Raw genomic sequence first — 14,041 nt, forward strand, 5'->3', positions numbered from 1 at the left:
CATATATTATGTCCCAACACGCAAGCTGATAGTCGTCTCTTACAGTAATAAAGTTGAATGTGTGTTCAGCAGCAGGAAGGATCATTTAAAAGGATCATCAGCCACCCTCAGGTGAGTTGCTGACTGATCTCTGCTGGTTATTGCTGAATTAGCGGAAGTGTTTGCAATTTTATTTAAAGCTTTCCACGGGCAGTGGTGTGACACATGTTGTCGGCTTTGGTTCTCACACCAAGGATTCTGCCCAGAACACTTGTCTCCCACTCATTAATGCTGTAGTTTCAATGCCCCTTTTGGAGATTGTGGCTCAATACAGCCACAGATAAGCGTAAGAACAGACTGTTGAACAGCAGAGATTGCTAAAGCTGTGCATGATAGCTATCTCAATCTGGTTCCCCAGCATGGTGAATCCAAACAAGGCAGTTTGGAGCCCAATGTTTAAATCGTTCCACTCGTAGCTTTCAACTAACCCTATGCGTATGATGTCAGCCAAGCGATTTCAACAGACAGAAAATCACAGGAACCACAGCTGCAAGTTTCTGATAAGCTGCCTACTAAGTGTGAGATACATCATATAGTGTTTCGGAAACTGTTTTTCTTCCTCGTTGGGTTTGGCTACTTCTTCTTTTCTGAATCTTAAAGGAACAAAGGAACGGGACTAGAGTGGTCAGCCTCTCGAGCTTGTCCCATCACTCATTCAGATCATGTACAAACAGCTGCAAGCAGTCCTTAGGTTAGAACAGGGTTCATTCTTAAGTCCATTCACAAATCAATTTGTACGTAAGTCAGAACACAATGCAGGATAATATAAAGCATCTGTTTGTAAGTATAGGAAATGTTCATGTGTTGGATCTTTAAAATTGTGTTTGTAAGTGTAAATCACGATCCCCCAATTCTATCTCTGTCTTGGTTCCACAGCCTTTAAGACCTTTATCTTAACAAAAATCCGTCAATCTCAAATTTGACTTTTTTGGTTGAGTGAACCACAACAGTATCTGTGGAGGAGTTACAGTTTACCACTTCCTTTGTCTGAAGTGTTCCCTAATATCTCTCCTATATATTCCACGTCTAATTTTAAGGTTATACTCTCTTGTCCTGGACTTTCAAAGAAAGCAAAGGTTCCCCTTTGTCTAACCTATCGAATTATCGAATTGGATCACCCTTATGTTTCTAAATGCTGAGGTAATCAAAGCTGATCTATGCAGTTTTTAATTCATTGCTTAACCGATTGAAGATCCTGGTCCATCAATACTGCATCTCCTTATGAATAACCCTTCAGAGAGTGCAATGCCCAGAACTGAATACAGAGCTCCAGAGGTGGCCTGACCACAGCTTTGTGCAACAGAAGGATAAATTCTCTTTATTCTGGAACTAAACCTCTGGGGTCCATTAGTTCAGTTAGATGGACAGCTGATTCAAAGTGATGCCAACAGCATGGACTTGATCCCCACACCGTTTGGGGTTACAGTGAAGGACTCTCTTTCTTGATGTCTCACTTCATCTGAGGTGTGGCGACCCTTGGGTTAAGCCATCACCAATCATCTCTCTAATCAGAATGCAGCAACAATGGTCTGGTAGGACTGTGGCGACTTTACCCTGAACTTTACCACCTCTCTATTTCACTCACCGATTTGAGAAATTCCTTGCAACTTGCCTCATTGACATCTTCCATAATATCTCTCCATGTGACTTGGTGACAAATATTATTTGATGATATTTTTGTGAAGTACCTTGGGGCGTTTGTTAAGTTAAAGGTGTCATAAAAATCTAATTGTTGGTATGGTAAATGCACAGCACAATTTGCTGCAGAATTGATTGGATTATGCCACAGCAAGCAAAGTGGCAAATCAGATCAGGCAAATGGATCATTCCAGTATCTGAGTAACAGTTTAAAGATTTATTGGCAAGATTCTCTGAGACACAAAGCTAACATGAAAGTGACTTTGGTTTTCTAGCAAGGAAACAGCTAGCAGCAAAGGGCAAATTACAGTCGTCTTATCAATTATAACTTTACTCTCTGATGCAAGTCCATGTGAATTATTTTTTGCAACAGAACCTTTTATTACAACAAATTAATCAATAAATTCACCGTCCCATCCATTCTAGTTATGTGTACACGTTGGTCACTGATTTCTGTAGGGATTTCAAACTAATGTTCTTCACATTTTATCTGACACAAAATTGCTGAAAGATGTAAACTGGAATAAAAATTGAATGATCTGAGCTGATAAACTATACCAACAAAATGTGAGCTATTTGTATATTAGTAATGAAGATTAAAACAAAAAACATAACTTGCCTTTACTTTGAATTAACTAAAACCTTGAAGGAGCTGAATTTTTCTGTTCTTTCCTTTTCCATCTTTATTTTGAATCTGTTATAAATAAAGCCTTAAGACCTGCTCCTGACTTATTAGCTTGGCTTTTCTCACCTTAACCAATGGTCCTGTGAAACCAGCTGCTGTGCATAGAAATGGAATCTGCCCGATTTTCCCTCTGTCTATGTGGGAGTTACTGTCTTCCATTAATGATGCTTTGCAGTAGGTCACCATTAATTCTTTATCAATGCCTTTCAAGGCTGGAGCATCAACTACTTCAGGCAAGGGCTGGAAGGTCATGGAAATAGCATCATCTCCAAGTTCTCCTCCAAGTCACGGACCATCTTGTTCTTGGATATAAATCATTGTTCTTTCATGATCACTGGGTCAGGAGGCAGAATCTCTGTTCCAAACAGTACCAGGAATTGAAGAAATAGAGTAAGATGTCCAGCACAGAAACAGACCCTTCGGTCCAACTCGTCCATGCCGACCAGATATCCCAACCTAATCTAGTCCCACTTGCCAGCAGGTGGCCCATATCCCACAATATTTTAATTACAACAGCTTGCAATACCTGGCATATGTAAACAATAGGAACAAATACATAGTTTAGATAATTTCTAAATAACCTTTTAAGAGGTAAGTTCTGAAATTAATACAAAGGAATACATTAAGCAGCTCCAGTTTGATGATGTTATATGGACCTGGTGGGAGAACAGCTGAGGATCACAATGACTTAAGGCCTACCATCCAGGTCCTTCTCATCATCTCTATGGCAGTGGCCTCAAGAAGACAAAGGGATGCTGCTGAAACCTGCATCAGACCATAAGAGCTTGAAGTGTGTAATTCAGCCCATAGAGTCATCGCTGCCATTCAAATGAGATAATGGCCGATCTGCTCATCTTCTCCTCCACTTTCCTGCCTTTCCTTATAACCCTTGGTTCCCTTACTGAATAAACATTTGTCTATCTCAGCTTTGAATATACCTAATTATTCAGCTTCTACAGCTTTCTGTGGTAAAGAACTCCACAGATTGAAGACTGTGTGAACAATTGCAAAGACAGGCTCGAGATGTTTGTCCATCGTGTGCTGTGACCAGAACATTGGCTAAAAATGATCCATCACCAGAGATCACAGTCATAGTGCAAGGAGACATTAGGGTGGCTGAAACTCCACTTCAAAAAGAGGATAATCCAGAAAACGTGTTTGGCATATCTTCATTAAGTGTTAGTTGGAAAACAGACCCAGAACTAAGTAAGCTATCATAGACACTTCACACTAAAGCTGAGGTTGAGGAAGTTGCAGGGTATTATTATATTAGAAATGGAGTTCTGATGAGGAAGTGGAGACATCCTCAGAGACATACAGACAAATAGTGGATGGTTCTTCATCAGCTAGTGCTATTCACCCAGATAAAAGCTCATAAAATTACAATGGCAGGAGATATAGAAATATGGAAAACACAAGCATCAATAAACAGGAATGTTACATGGCCAATAATTCATAAAGACGTAGTGTAATTCTGTTAAATATTTTATACATGACAGGTGGTAAGAAAGCTGGAACAAGTAATTAAACCAGCACATTTGAAATACATACTTGTCTTTGAAGAACCATTCAGTCAAGTGTTAGCACATTGTGTAGGATCGTTACTGACTATGAAGACAGGATGTCAGCATATCCTTACAATTATGGGCATGACAACCCAATTAGCCTCGTCTAAAACAAGATTTAGTCTGACATCCAGGAAGCAATGATTTTCTTTCAGCCAGTTCCACCTGCAGAGCACTGTGCCTGACTGACAACATCCAAGATGAGCCACTGGGCAATGTAGGTCAATTCTCAAACATTAAGAGCCTCACATTGGACATTGACATTGAAATTCCACGTTGTGTCCAGTGTGTCAGCACAACTTTGGGCCATCTGAGGAATGGGATGTTTGATGGCAAAGACCTCAAACCCAATAGCAAGCTCATGGATTACAGGGCTAGAGACAAAATACTGCAGATTCTGGAATCCAAGGTAGAAAGGCAGGAAGCTGGAAGAATACAGCAAGCCAGGCATCGCCAGGAGGGATAGGCAGGAGGCTGGAAGTACACAGCAAGCCAGGCAATATCAGGAGGTGGAGAAGTCAATGTTTTGGCTGTAACCCTTCTTCAGGGCTGGGGGTGGGTGAAAGGGGAGCTGCAGATAAAGGGGGGGTGGGGGAGAGTTTTGGGTGGGGAGAGGGGCTGAGTGGTGAAATAGAAATGTGTAGGGGGTACAACCTAGAGGAATAAGTCCGGTTGGTAGCTGGAAGGAAGAGTTGGTCAGAGGAATGGAGTGGAGGAGGGGCGGGGTTGGGAAGGGAGTCGAGGGATGGGAAGGGAGGCTATCTGAAACTGGAGAAATCCATGTTGAGTCCTCTGTGCTGCAGGCTACTCAGGCAGAAAGTGAGGTGTCATTCCTCCAATTTGTGATCTGATTTGCTGTGGCAATGGAGGAGGCTGAGGATGGTCATGTTGGAAAGGGAGTGGGAGGGGGAATTAAAATGGGCGGTGACTAGGAGGTCAGGTTGACTCCTGCGGGCCTGGCTGAGATGCTTGGCAAAACATGCTCTGAGTTTATCTTTGGTCCACCAATGTAGAGAAAACCACATCGGGAGCACCAGATACAGTAATCTAGGTTGGAGGAGAGGCAGGTGAACTTGGTTCCAGTTCAGTTTGGAACGGACAATAAAGAGCAAGTTTGTCAGGAACAACCGCACCCTAAGAAAACACTAAAACACAAATTGCCAGTTGTTTGATGCTTCCCTTAAAAAAATAAATACTTACTACCTAATGGTGCAATATGGCAATATTATTTAGAATATTCTCTCTTGCGGTTGAAGGAAAAATATGACAATGCCAAAGATTCCCATGTGACATTGCCCCAGCTGCAGCATTTTTTTCCCTCAAGACTCCATTAATGTAGACAGTTATCCCACTTACTGAAGGCACTGAAAGCCTTTAACTGCTGGCCTATTGATTGGACAAATATTTTAAGCATAAAGGACTTTGTGCTGCACTGTGACTTTTCTAACGTGGAAATGGAACTCACAATACAAGTGACAACCCGATGATCTGTAGTAAACAACACATTTGAACGTGAGAACAAGAGAAAATAAATCAGTCTCATGGAATGAAACAACTTAGAGGTGACAGACTGTACAAATTTATTTCCCTACAGGTTAATTCAAGCATCAGTTTCATGATTTGAAAGCTATCTACACAAACAAAACGTTGGTAGGGTAGTTAGAGAGAAACTGTTTCCTCTCGTGGAAAAGTCAAGAACAACTGGTCATAACTTTAAAACAAAGGCCGTTCAAAGGGATCACAAGGGTATAGGACAAAAGCAGAAACAGGTTACTCAGTTGGATGATTGTAATGAAAGGCAGAGCAGGCTTGAAAGGCCGAGTGACCCACTCCTGTTCCTATTCCCTCTGTTTCCATGTTTCCGTGATGTGGTGTTCCTTCACACAAAGGACTGTGAACATCTGGATTTTTCTTCCCTAAGAAACTGTTAATACTCAGGGATAACTAAAGCTTAGGTTAATAGTCCTTTTGAAGCAAGTTTATCAAGGTAGGTAAATGATTCCGGTCAGGGATGAACTTATTGAATGGTGGTTCACCTGGCTATATCGCTTATTTCTGCTGCTATGGTCCTGCATTAATTCTTACATTTCTATCTATGACATGGGATCATTTTCACCTTCATTTTTTGTCCTTTTTCATAACCAGAAGTGCTCTTACACATAACTGTATTTTTCTTTAGCATTACAAAATCACCCATAGCTTTTTTTTCACCACCACCAGTAAACCACCCACGATCTCTAATTGGTAATTTATATGCAAAGTCCCATTAAGTACAACAGTAAACCTTAAAGATGAGGGAGAGAAGAGGCGGGGCCATTTTCATCTTCACCATTTGTAGGGGTAAACTCGTGAAGTATTTGACGATTCATTGTAGAACTTGTTAAATTTTATTATCTCATTGATTGGCAACTCATCATTAGTTCCTGAGAAGTAGCAGTGTCAGTCTGTATAACATTGTAAAAATGGAATGGATTGGAAATTCCCAGGGGCTCAGCCAGTGTTTCTGACAGAAAACAATAGGTAATGATCTAATTATTCCCAATCAGTGGGAATCCTTCTGCATCACTGGCAGGTCATGATTTTTGTCTGCTCCCACCCTCTCCCCCTATCATGGTTCAAAATTGTTTAAGATTTTATTGGATATCTGCATTTGCAAGCTGCCCACCTCATTTTTGTTTTAGACAGGAGAATAAAGGAGTGTAGAAACAGCTGTAAAGGGAAGTGGTACCTTGAAATATTTAGTTTTTGTAATGTGCTTCTAGTCTACAAAATTGATCATGCTGCAATTGACAAAACTGGACATAGTAGCATCTTATTTCTTCATGTCCCTTTTGTTAAATTCATAATGTCAGATGGCTCACCAGTTAGCACTGCTGCCCCACAGCATCAGGGACCCAAGTTTAATTCCAGCCTTGGGCAACTGTGTCTGTGTGGAGCTTATACGTTCTCCCCATGCCTGCATGAAATTCCTTATTGAGCTCTGGTTTCCTCCCACAGTCTAAAGATGTGCATGCTAAATTGCCCATAGTGACCAGGGATGTGCAGGCTAGGAGGATTAACCACAGTATAGTGTGGGGTTACAGGGATCGGGTAGGGGGCTGGATCTGGATAATTTGCTCTTCGGAGAGTTGGTATGGACTCAATGGGCCACATGGCCTGATTCCACATGGCAGGGATTCTATGAGTACAGTGTGTCTATCAGATGCCCAACATTCCTAAGTGTGACAGATGCAAATGAATTGGGTGATATATTCTTGTAATTATCCTACACTTTAACCTGTCTTCACAAAGAGGCCTACAACATTTGGCTGACATGGCTCCAGAAAATGTAATCCAATGTCTTCCAAAGGATGGTAGCTACTAAAAATATTAGTTTTCTTTATACAGGCACTGATTGAGTTGCTATGTATTTCTAGTATTCTCTAGTTTCATGTCAAATTTCTAACAGTTGTACTTACTTTTGTTTTGTGATATATAATTTCTAATGCAGTTTTACCATTTGTGTTCTTGAAATGAATGTGTGTCCAGGCTGCCTCAATTGTTAGACATATGTCTAACTAGTAACGGAAGAACCTAGAACCAGCAATATAACAAATATTCTGTCCTCTTGAAAACAATGGTCATTTTTATCACTATATGCACTGCAATATTTGCTTGTCCCAAATGTCATAAATTGGTGCTAACTTTTCTTACTGATGCATGAACAGCATGTCACAAGTAGGACTTTTTGATACAAAACAACATTTATTGCGCATGAAATCTCATGGCATTTACGAATTAATCTGAGTAAGAGTTGCCAACGCATTTTCCTTTACTTCTTAACTTTTGTCTTTTTCAAAAGAAGGTGTTCATTATTGGCACGTGGTTGGATCAGTCCTTGAAAAATACTCACAACCCAGCTTGCTTTCCCCTTTCAGTAAAAGCATGAGGATAAAAAAATACTCGAAACATGAAAGCAAAATTCATGGAGGATGAGACCTAAAAACCTGGTCTATTATTTATCTTTATAGCTAATGACTGACGTGCTGTATTTCTGGCATGTCTTAAGTTTCAGTGTTTAACAGTGTAGTGCAGAATATTTCCAATTACAGAACAAATTGGACCATGTAATGATTCAATTCACGTGTTCTATTTGTTAAATATATTAAATGAAGAGCTTCCTACCTTCCAACCTTAGAATCCCCATAGTGTGAAAGCAGGCCATTCAGCCCATCAAGACCACCACCACTCCAAAGAGCATTCCATCCAGACACTCCTGCTATCTCTGCATTTCCTATAGCTAATCCACCTAGCCTGCACATCCTTGGACACTATGGGCAATTTAGCATGGCCAATCCACTTAACCAGCACAGCTTTCGACTGTGGGAGGAAACTGGCGCACTCGGAGGAAAACCACACAGACACGGGGAGAATGTGTAAACTCTACACAGACAGTCACTTGAGGCTGGAATCGAACCCTGGAGCTGTAGGACAGCAGTGCTTTGATGGCTCATCAGCATTCAGTGAATTGCAGCAACTCCCCTTGGATATGACAGTGAAAGCTAATGAGCAATTCTATCAAATTATGAAGAGGAGTTGGAAGTTGATAGTGCAAATATATACACATATATCTCCCTCCCCACCCACCCCACCACCCCTGCCCATCACCACCATGCCCAGAAATCATTTACAAATAGCCACAACATTAATAACTCGACGTCACTTTATATGACCATGTAAGCATTTTTCTTCCTCAGCTTGCTAAATTAAGCCATAAATGTTTGCATAGAACAAATAAATTTTTTTAAATGGTTCTGTTATTTCCCCTTTCCCTCATAAATCAGAACTGGTGAGTCTGTTATAATGAGATTTTTCAGTTTCTATGTAAATCATATGGAAGGTGCTACTTGATATTATAATATAGGACCAGTTTATTAGATACATCTCTCAAGGACTAAGCAGTAGATCAAGTGACAAAACATTACTAACCACCAGATTTCCAATTTTTAGATAATAGCCATGAAAATAATTGTGCTGCGAAAATTCATCTGTTCAAGGTTGAAGTGAACAGTTTTCTTCTGGAAATATGAAGTAGGGTCCAGCACAGTCAGGTGCAATTGAGAAGGACAGAAGGAAATTGTATAAGTTTCAATTAATTGGTGTTGAAAATTGTTACCTTACAGATTGCTGTTAAGTTGGTGATTTTCACACAATCAGAAAATAAATTACTTTATTAAAATAGCAGCTATTGTTTGTTACACTTTTAACACTGGAAATAACTATCACAAGACTGTCTATAGGAATTCCAAACACTTAAGTTGGCTTTTCAACAAAGTTTGCACGCTGTCTACCAAATTTGATGTACATTTTGTATTAGTATATGAGATGCGAACATCTATAACAAAACTCATTATGATGAAAAGTATCTGCTTAATACCAATGTGTATATAAATATAACATTTTAGAGTGGGATTTTGTAATAGTGGCATATGGGGTTAGGTACTTTTCTAAAGGTTTTAAAAAGTAACTAAGTCAGACAATCCATTTCATGGAAGAAATTAAGGATGGCCTAGAATATTTGTGGAAAATTGTTTTTACTCTGGTTGTTTATTACAGAAGAAAATGTCTAAAAAGGTAAATAGATTTAGGTAAACAACTATTGGGCTTTTGAATGCTGTAGCTCCAACTGAGGTGATTCAATGGTTTGTACAGGTTTATCACTCTATACCTCGTAAAAGCCCAGGATCCTTTGCGTTTGATTAGTCACCTTCTCAACCTGTTTTGCAGCTTTCTTATATTTAGCCATATTCATTTCACTGGGCTCTCCCTGCTCCTGAACCCACTTTAGATTTATACGTTTTGTTCTATATTGCCTGCCATTGTTGTTCCTATTTAAATTAATTCCTTTACGCTGCTCTGTATTTGTTTTAATCTGTCACTTATCTACTCGTTTTAAAGTTTAACACTGCTGTTTACAGCTCACAGCTCCACTTTTCAATTTTGAAATTCTTCCATCTACAATAATGTCCAGGACATAATACACAACAGGAAATGCAAAGGCCCTAACACTGATCCCCCCCAACAAGCTCCACAATAAATCTTTCTTCAGCTGAAATAATGCAGCATGATTTTTTTTTGTCACATAGTCAATTTCTTTTATACCTCTTTCACTCCGTGAGCCTGAACTTTGCTTATAAACCTGTTCATGGCACTTTTTCAATGTCTTTGGAAGTCCTTGTGTATATCTACCACATTACTCTCTCTGCTACATCAAAAAACTGAAGCACGTCAATTAAAATTGAATTTCCCTTAACATAACAGCATTGACTTTATTTAATCAACTTGCATTTGTCAATTAACAACTCCATCCCAAATTAACCTCTCTAAAACCTTCCCAACCATTGAGGTTAAACTGACTGGCCTGCAATTGGGATATATTCTTGCCTCCATTTTTGAACAAGAATTTAACCTTTGCGTTTTTCTATTCCTCCGACACCATCCATGCATCTAAGGAAGATTGAAAGATTATGACCAGAATATCTACAATTCTATCCTTAACTTCCCTCAGTATCCTTTAATGCATCTCCTCCAGTCCTGGTGACTTTATGCACAGCCAGCTCATCCAATGTCACATTTTTAGCACATTTTAATCCATCAAGTGTCTCAACTCTCTTCTTCCCCCAAAAGCTTTGATAGCTTCATTTCCTTGCTGGATGAGAAGCATTAATTTAGTACCTCAGCTGTGTCGTCCTCTCTCCCTGCATAAATCCCTGAAGATTAGTATCTTTGCATCCCTACTTGTTAATTTCCACCTGAGCTCCTTAAATTCTGATTGCAAGACCACATCCTTCTTTTTCCTTTCATTCTGGCCCCAATGTGAGCCATCACTGCCGGCTGTTCACCTTACCCTATCAGAGTGATCTGCAGCTACTCGGTGACATTTGTGACCTTGACACCAGGGAGGTAAACCTACTGTTGGGTTTTACAGCTGTGGCCAGAGAAATACCTGTCTGTTCCCCATCCATTGAATCTGTTATCACTACTTATTCTTCCAATCTTCCCTGTGTTCCACATGCAGCTGAGTAAACTGATTGACTTGGCTTTGGTTACACTCCCCAGTGGAGCCATCATTGTCACCTGTATTCCAAGAGTGAGATGCACTCAAGGGACCTCCATGCTCCCTGCCTGCCTCTTCTTGCCTCCTCGACAATCATCTCATCCTCCTGCCTTACATTTCCTTCAGTTGAGAGTTGACTACAAAGCTCTTAACCTCATGGGTGTAATGAAGCCTCATCAGCTGCCGGTCAAGTTCTAGAACCTAAAACTTGAGCTGTTGCAAAAGAAGACATCTCCTGCACGTAAAATTATCCAGGCCACAAGAAGTAAGCCCACTCCATGAATCTAAGCTGTCCTGCCATTCCCCCCTGGATGAGTCAATTAAACTCCAACACAAATAGTTAAAAGAATTACCAGTTAATCACCGATCAGTTGCCTCTCTTATGCTGATGTCACTTAATTAATATGGGGAATTAATTGAAATGTTTTTATGCCTAGTTTATGACTTTCAGAATAATCTTTCTGACTGAGGAGGGTCTTTTTTTAATTACTGTTGCACTACTCTTAAGTTGCGTCAATGTAGTCATGATTGACTTCACAGGACAGTAGTACATTGATGAATGAGAAGGAGCAGGAGTGGGAAAAGAGGAGGAGATTAGTGCACAACAGGTCATACATACAATGGGTCTTCAGGAAAGACTTTTCTTTGCCACATATGGTCCTATACCTGCTTATTATTTGACTTGGCAAAAGAAAATAACTATTGGGCTTTTGTGATTGCAGTTCATAACCTTCAGAAAAAGGACATGCTCAGGGTAGTAAATTGTTGCTAAAGCGGCAACTCCTTCAGTCTATTTTTTTACATTAGTATGCTCCAAAAAACAAAAGAAAAACTGCAGGTTTTTTTCTGTTATTTATTGTATTTCCAAGACTCCTTGATGTCAATCTGAGCAATGGAGAAAAGGACATTTCTTTTCTACTGTGTGTTATTTCAAAATAATTACATTGAAAACAGATGGTCAGTTCCTGCACATTCACAAGTTCCGGTAATCGGAAATTAATTCAATTCACCTTCTAAATTGTGGATTGTTCTCAATTTACACTTCACCTGAATTCCTTCTGGTAATTGTGCTAACTAACGTAACTTTATATCCAGGTATTGATTGCTATATTATAGATGGAAACTAATCAATAACAAGCAGGTCTTTAATCTATTATGTATTTGTCTTCTTGTTTTAATCAAATTAACCTTGCTCACCATTGTTTAAGAGTCATGTGATGATTAGTAACTAATATTCACCCAAACATGATTAAAGATTTCTCAGGGCACTGCTCACAGTGAGTCAGATGTTTTAGACGAACTCTATTCTGCCAGCAGCATTACCTGGGAAATTACTTATTAATGACAGCAACTTGTATTTATGTAGTAACCTGGAGATAGAGAAATATCTCAAAGTGTCTTTGAAGTGTAATGGAAAAATTAATATAAAGACAGTGATATGAAGAGCACTGGAAAAAGGTGGCTTTAAAGATTTTTCAAGAAATGTGTTTAATGACTGCTAAATTACAACAGACGTTGAGGTTACATGAGTATGTTAAGCCCGCCATTACACATCTTACAAATGCATTTCTTCAAATATCCCCATTTCATTAAAAAAAGGAAAACACTGCATGCACTGCCATTAGCAGTTCCAAATTAATCAATTAAATAATGCCTCATGTACATCGTTAGTGCTATTTAACCAACCCATGCCCCTCATTTTACAAACCTTTATAAGATCGATAACCTCTATATGTTACTATACCTATTTTGCATATCTACTTTTAATGCTAGGAACACTTGTGGATCAAGTACAGCAACAGCAGCAACAAAAACGTTCTAACAAGGCCTGAATGTTTTCATAATGAACATCATCACAAAGCAGATGGGACTATTATAGCAACTCAGCAAATGTCATTTTGGGTTCCCTCAAATCCAGCCACACAAAACATGAAAGAAGATCGAGAAACGAAGGAAATATCTTGAAAGTGACAATTCCTACACACAGGATTAGTAAAACAAAGGTCTTTACTATTGATTGATGGCTTCCAAAGCTTATATGGAAACATAGAAACTTGGAACAGGAGTAGGCCATTTGGCTGTCTCAGCTTGCTCCCCAAATTCAATTGAATCCAGCTTCACTTGCCAGTTAGCATCCTTCACATCAATAGTAAAGACCTTTGAGCAAGTTGGGACATGATTTGGAGATACTAGAGTTGGACTGGTGTTTACAAAGTTAAAAATCACACAACACCAGGTTATAGTCCAACAGGTTTAATTGGAAGCACTAACTTTCGGAATGCTGCTCCTTCATCAGGTGGTTGTGGAGTATAAGATCATAAGACACAGAACTCACAGCAAAAGTGCTATAAATTTGCAATAAATTCTGTGTCTTACGATCTTATACTCCACAACCACCTGATGAAGGAGCAGCGCTCCGAAAGTTAGTGCTTCCAAATAAACCTGTTGGACTATAACCTGGTGTTGTGTAATTTTTAACCAAATTAGGACAACATTTTAAGGATTAGAATTGGGTGGTGAGATCCCTTCAAGTTTTTATTGAGATACTTGGGCTGTCTGCATATTCTCAGTTTCTCAAGTTTTATTCATTGCTAATCCTGTCTGTAGGAATTGTCACTTTCAAGATAATTCCTTATTTTCTAGTTCTTTCTTAGATTCCCAACAGTGTGGAAACAGGCTCTTCGGCCCAACAAGTCCACACTGACCCTCCAAAGAGCAACCCACCCAGACCCATTCCCCTACATTTACCCCTGACTAATGCACCTAACACTACGGGCAATTTAACATAGCCAATTCACCTGACCTACACAATTTTGGACTGTGGGAGGAAACCGGAGCACCCGGAGGAAACCCACACAGACACAGGGAGAATGTGCAAACTCCACACAGCCAGTTTGCCGAGGTGGGAATTGAATCCGGGTCCCTGGTGCTGTGAAGCAGCAGTGCTAACCACTGAGCCACCGTGCCGCCCTGACTTTCATGTTTTCTTCTTTCATGTTTTGTGTGGCTGGATTAAGG

The sequence above is a fragment of the Chiloscyllium plagiosum genome, unplaced genomic scaffold (assembly GCF_037043375.1).
Source record: "Chiloscyllium plagiosum isolate Xiang-an unplaced genomic scaffold, Cpla_swu_hap1 HiC_scaffold_24, whole genome shotgun sequence".
Lineage (NCBI taxonomy): Eukaryota > Metazoa > Chordata > Chondrichthyes > Orectolobiformes > Hemiscylliidae > Chiloscyllium > Chiloscyllium plagiosum.